Source organism: Hevea brasiliensis, chromosome 10 (assembly GCF_030052815.1).
Source record: "Hevea brasiliensis isolate MT/VB/25A 57/8 chromosome 10, ASM3005281v1, whole genome shotgun sequence".
Taxonomy (NCBI): Eukaryota; Viridiplantae; Streptophyta; class Magnoliopsida; order Malpighiales; family Euphorbiaceae; genus Hevea; species Hevea brasiliensis.
In genome coordinates this window covers 100,631,599-100,637,884 of record NC_079502.1, presented here as the reverse complement: position 1 = coordinate 100,637,884, position 6,286 = coordinate 100,631,599, and the positions used below count along the sequence as shown (strand labels likewise).

At 35.4% G+C, this 6,286-nt stretch overlaps 1 non-coding gene across 1 annotated transcript; it reads left to right on the top strand.

Moving 5' to 3' along the window:
* The first annotated feature begins 2,696 nt into the window (after positions 1-2,696).
* Positions 2,697-2,803, top strand: LOC131170071 (small nucleolar RNA R71). Its single transcript, XR_009141013.1, has one exon. It is a non-coding gene; the product is annotated as a small nucleolar RNA R71 (small nucleolar RNA).
* The last annotated feature ends 3,483 nt before the right edge of the window (positions 2,804-6,286 follow it).

The window sequence follows — 6,286 nt, the reverse complement described above, 5'->3', positions numbered from 1 at the left end:
AAAATTAGTACCATATACTGAAAAGTCATCCATGAAGACCTCCATAATTTCTTCAATAAAATCAGAAAAAATGGCCATCATGCACCTTTGAAATGTGCCAGGCGCATTACACAATCCGAATGGCATCCTTCGATATGCAAAGGTGCCATAGGGACATGTAAAGGTAGTTTTTTCTTGGTCATCAGGATGTATTGGAATTTGAAAGAAACCAGAATATCCATCTAAGTAACAAAAGAAAGAATGCTTGGCTAATCTCTTTAACATTTGTTCCATAAAAGGAAGGGGAAAATGGTCTTTTCTTGTGGCATTGTTCAACTTCCTATAGTCTATGCACATTCTCCAACCTGTAACAGTTCTAGTGGGTATCAATTCATTATTCTCATTTTTAACAACTGTCACCCCACCTTTTTTTTTGTACAACATGCACAGACTAACCCACTCACCGTCGAAATAGGTAAATAATTCCAAAGACTAGTAATTTTAGGATTTCCTTTTTCACAACATCCTTCATTGTAGGATTCAATCTTCTTTGGTGTTCAATAGAAGGTTTACTATTTGGCTCAAGGAAAATCCTATGCATACAAACTGTTGGACTAATTCCCTTTATATCATCAATTGCATAACCCAAAACTCTTCTATATTCTCTCAAAACTCTCAACAATTTGTCAATCTCAATATCAGTCAAACATGCATTAATTATAACAGGATATGTTTCATTCGGTCCAAGAAAAGCATACCTGAGGTTGGAAGGAAGAGGTTTAAGATCTACCTTTGGGGCATCCTCTACCTTTAATGATGGTGGTTTGATCTCCAAAGTTTGCACTTCTTCAAGCTGAAAAATTGTGGCTTCAGGATGTGGTGGAGAGCTCTCCAAGTGTTGTGCAAAAGCAGCTATGTTGTGATTGTCATCATCAATGCTCCCACCATGGACTAAGCAATTTTCAAGTGGGTCTTGTGGATAGCTTTTTCTGAAATGCTCTTGAACAATCTCATCAATAATGTCTACCCGCAAACAAGACTCAACTTCTTCATGTTTCCTTTTCATGGCTGGATTGATGTTGAATATCATTTGATCATCTCCCACTCTAAGTGTCAATTTCTCACCCTTTACATCAATTAATGCACCAGCTGTTGCCAAAAAGGGTCTTCCCAATAAGATAGGAACTTTTGTGTCTTCTTCCATATCTAAAATGACAAAGTCCACTGGAATGTAGAATTTCCCAACCTTGATAGGCACATTTTCTAGAATGCCTTCTGGATACTTAATTGAACGGTCAGCCAATGAAAGATACATGTTTGTGGGCTTCAACTCTCCCATATTCAACTTCTCATATATTGAAAGAGGCATTAGGCTGACACTAGCTCCAAGGTCACATAAGGCATTTGCCACACAATTATCACCAATATGACAAGGAATGGAAAACACACCCGGATCTTTGAGTTTGGGAGGTAACTTCTTCTGAATTATAGCACTGCATTGCTCTCCCAAGTTGATGCTGTCATAATCTTTTAGCCTTCTCTTGTTGGAAAGAATCTCCTTCAAAAACTTGGCATAACTTGGCATTTGGGATAGTGCCTCAGTGAATGGCACATTGATATACAACTTCTTTAGCACTTTAAGGAATTTGCCAAATTGTTTGTCTAGCTTATGCTTGATGAATCTTTGAGGGTAGGGAAGGGTGGGCTTGTAAGGTTCAGGTGGGATGTATGGTTTCTCTCCCTCATCTTGCTCACTTTTGCTTTCTTCTTCTTTTTCATTTTTCTTGCTCTCAACTGAATTTTCTTCTTTTGTGCTCTCTTTTCTTCTCTCTTGTTTTCACTCTTGACCAACTTTCTTACCACTCCTCAAGGTCACAACCTTACATTGTTCATGAGGGTTTTGTGGTTGGCTAGGTAGTTTCCCATAAGATTTGCTTCCCGATGAGCTTGCTTGTTGAGCCAATTGAGTCTCCAACATGCGCTTGTGGACTTGTAATTGATCCATGGTTTGTCTCATGTGTTGCATTTCTTCCTCCAATTTGCTATTCATCTTGCTTTGTTCAGCAAAGTATTTTTCCATCATGCTTTCCAAGGTTGGCTTCGGTTCATGAGGTGGAAGGGATTGTTGTGCTCTTGCTTGATATCCCGGTGGTGGCTACCTTGTGGGCTGAAATTGAGGCTGAAATTGAGGCCTATTTTGCTGCATAAACTACTGGTTATGAGCATAATTTGAGCTTTGGCCTTGTTGAGCAAAAGTTGCTTTTGGTCTCCATGTTGAGTTGTTCACATTAGAGTAAGCATTTCCCATTGGTTTTTGTTGATAACCTCCTGCATAAGCAGCTTGTTCTTGCAAATAATCATCACCATAAGAAGAGTAATCAACTCCACAACTTTGGGTTCCATCTGTGTAAGCAACTTGTTGCATAGTTGTAGGAGTTGAGGTTGTTGCCTTTGTGCAAAAATCACTAAGAAGCTGAGTCAACTGGTCAAATCTTGCATTCATGTAGTTAACTGAGTCAAGTTCATAAATTCCAGCCTTCTTTGGCTCAAGTGCTCTAGGATTTCCCCACAAATGGGTGTTATGAGCAATCTTCTCTAATAAATCATAGCATTCTTCACTTGTCATTCTCATGAAATCTCCTCCTGCTTGTGAATCAATTGTGTTTCTTATGGTCGAGTAACTCGTGTAGAAATTCTGAACAATCATCCATTTCGGTATTTCATGATGAGGACATTGCCTTTCAAGCTCCTTAAATCTCATCCAAGATTCATACAAAGTTTCATCATCCCTTGGCTTAAAAGCTACCATCAAATTCCTCAAATGAGTGGTCTTCCTAGGTGGGAAAAACTGAGATAGAAAAGCTTGAGATAGCTGTTCCCAAGTAGCTATGATAGCTTGTGGAAGCGAGTCATACCACTCCAATGCTGAATCCCGAAGAGAGAATGGAAATAAAGTGAGCCGAATCACTTCATCTGAGACTCCAGGTTGTCTTTGTGTGCCACATATCATCAAAAATTTCTTCAAATGAGAATGAGGATTTTCAAGTGGACTACCTCCAAATTGTGAATTCTGAACCATTTGAATGAGACCAGTTTTTAGCTCAAATTGATTAGCTCCAATGATAGGTCTGTTATCTCTCACATCAGCACATCTAGGAAAAGCATAATCTAACATGGATCTTCTTTGAGGATCATTTTGATTAACCACTTCATTTTGCCTATTTTGCTCATTTCCTCCATTGTTTCTACCAATAGCTCTATTTTGATTCTCCATATTTTCTATTGTCTCCTCTTGCTCAAATCTTTGTTGTTCTTCTTTTTCTGCTTCCTTTCTTCTTTTGTATTCCTTTTTGTTGGCTCGATGAATTTTTCAATTTCGTGGATTGAACAACAATTGATCACTTGTGCTTTTCGATCGTCTCATATACAAGAAAAGTACCTGAAAAACACAAGGAACAGTAGTGAAAATAAAAGAAAATAAAAATTCTAATTAGCTTAAAACAATTAAAATCCAACTTAAAAACAAACAATTCCCCGGCAACGGCGCCAAAAACTTGATGTGTGATTTCCGCAAGTGCACGGGTCACAGTAGTATAGTTTTAAAAAAATGATATCGATCCCACAGGGAATTGTGCTTAAATTGGAAATAAAAGTATAAGCTAATTAGAATGACAAAATTTAAAGATGTAAAATGAAATCTGAAATTAAAATTGGTAATTGAAGAATTTAAGCTAAACCAAACAATTAACTAAATTAATTAAACTAGATTACCAAGATTTAAATTGAAATTGCTATTTATAAATTTTGGAGGAATTAAATCTAAATTCAATAAAAATTGAAGTGATTCTAGAGATTGGGTTTTCAATATTGTTTGCATGTGGTTTTATCCCTAATTTAGCCAAACACATGAAAATTGCAATTTTGAGGGAAATCAATTCTTAAAATTTTGAAACCTTTTTCAAGCATCTCAAAGTTAGTTTTCATTAAATCAAACCCTGTTTTCACGGTATTTCAAACCTAACAAAAACCCAATTAATGCTCTAATTGATTTTGGAAAGTTCCCCTTAATCCTCTTAGCTTATCTCTAATACCAAGAAAATAAAGTTTATTGCAAGATTATCTATCCCTAATATTCACTTTTCAGTCCATCTATTAAGGATTAAAGCTTAACTTAATGAGGGCCCATTCATCAAGCAAGGCAATCAAGCTCACAAGCAATAAATAAAAAATGTAACAATCTTCATTTAAATGGCTAAATCAGTTCAAAACCACAACACAAAACAATATTTACAAACCCATCTCTAGAATCTCAAATAACTACTCACAAATCATAGTTTTAAGACAAACCCAACTGTATAAATGAAGAAATAATGGAAATCTAAGTTAAGGAATAGAAAAACCCAGAAAAATGCAGAAGAATCTGCTGCAGAAAAGTGCAGAAACGTGCTCCTGCCACTTTGAAAAATGAATCCCGTGCTCCCTCCTTCTCTCTTTCTATTCTTGCCAAAAATGCCTCCCTTGCTCCCCTTGCAAAGAAAATGATAAAGGAGGCTTTATATGGGCTAAGGGTCTGCCCTAGAATGGGTAAAAAGGGGGAAGGTTCCAGAGAAAGTGAGGTAAAAAGTCAGAGTAACGAGAATGCCACGTCAGCCATTTCCAGTAAAAACGACATGTCGAGTGGTTGTGTCGTAGGTTGTGTCGCGGGTTGTGTAGCTCTCGGCCTGAATATCTGACGATCGACACAACCTGCGACATAAGCTAATTCGGTTGTGCTGCAGTTGTGCAACAATGCTCGAATATCTAACGATTCGACACAACCTGCGACATAAGCTGGATCGGTTGTGCTGCAGGTTGTGTCGCTCTCGGCCATTTTTTTACTCAACTTAAAAAATTTTTGCAATTCAATTCTAATCTCTTCCAAATGGCTACTCTGATCAAAATACATCAAATTTCTCCAAATTTAACCTACAAAATAAAGAAATTCCAAAAATTAAACTAAGAAATGTGAAAATTGTAAAATTGACTAAATATATACTAATATCTATAATAATAGCTATGAACAAGGGTAAATTATGTGCAAAAATTACTCCTAAATGATTATCTAAAATGCATGCATCAGTCCACAGTAAGACGAAAGGAAAGGTTTCACTATGATAAAAAGAGCAAGATACAATCACTCAAAACTCTTTAACCCTAACTCCAGTATTTTTTCCAAATATCTCACAATTTTTCCACAAAGGGTAGAATATTATAATATTTATATTATCCTATCAGCCCATGCCCTCCGTTACTACCACAAATCTCACTTTTTATTCCAATCAGGTCACAGCTCGAAAACTTTTAGGTCGAGTCACAATTTGAGTCCATGAAAATATATCTAAAATTGAAGTCACATAAAAATAATAAAATCAATTGATAAGTACGTCAACCCATCATCAATAACTTCTCATGCTTTGATTTCAACATTCATAATACTCCTTTTAATGGACAGTTTTAGATAATATGGATTATGGGATCGATACACTGATTTATTTCCCACGCATGATCTCGTATACAATGTGGGCACAAGCAATTATAGGAAAGATTGGTTCTTTGCTCATGTTCCCAGGTATAATTAAAAAAAATCATTTTCTTAAATCCTTTTAGAAATTTTAATTTATATTTCTTCAGTTAGATTTAATATTTTTTGCATTGCAGGCGTACAAACAATAACATGCACAAACCAACCACATGGAGATTTATTTTTGGGCTTAAAAATGTGATCCAAAATGGAAATTATGCACTCCAAGTAGCCTTGGCATCCGCCACCATAGATGATATAAAGGTATATGTTGGGATTTATGAACATATATATATTAAGATTAACACAAATTGTATGTTATGTCTATCATAAAAGGCTTGGCCCAAATAGTAAAAGTGATTTAATTTGGTTAAAATTAAAATGGGCCTAAATTATGTCAAAAAGTATGGGTTTAAATGTGTAGATACTTTATATATAGTTTCTAATTTTATGATGGGCCAAATTAGAAATAGAGAAAATATATCCAAATATGAAAGGGTTATGGTCCCTAAATTATAGGCACAATTCTTTTCTAACATCTCATCATTAGAAAAGATATAATTCTCTCTCTTTATCGTGCATATCAATATGTTGGGATTTATGAACATATACATATACATACATACATACATACATACATACATACATACATACATACATATATATATATATATATATATATTAAGATTAACAAAAATTGCATGTTATGTCTATCATAAAAGGCTTAGCCCAAATAGTAAAAGTGAT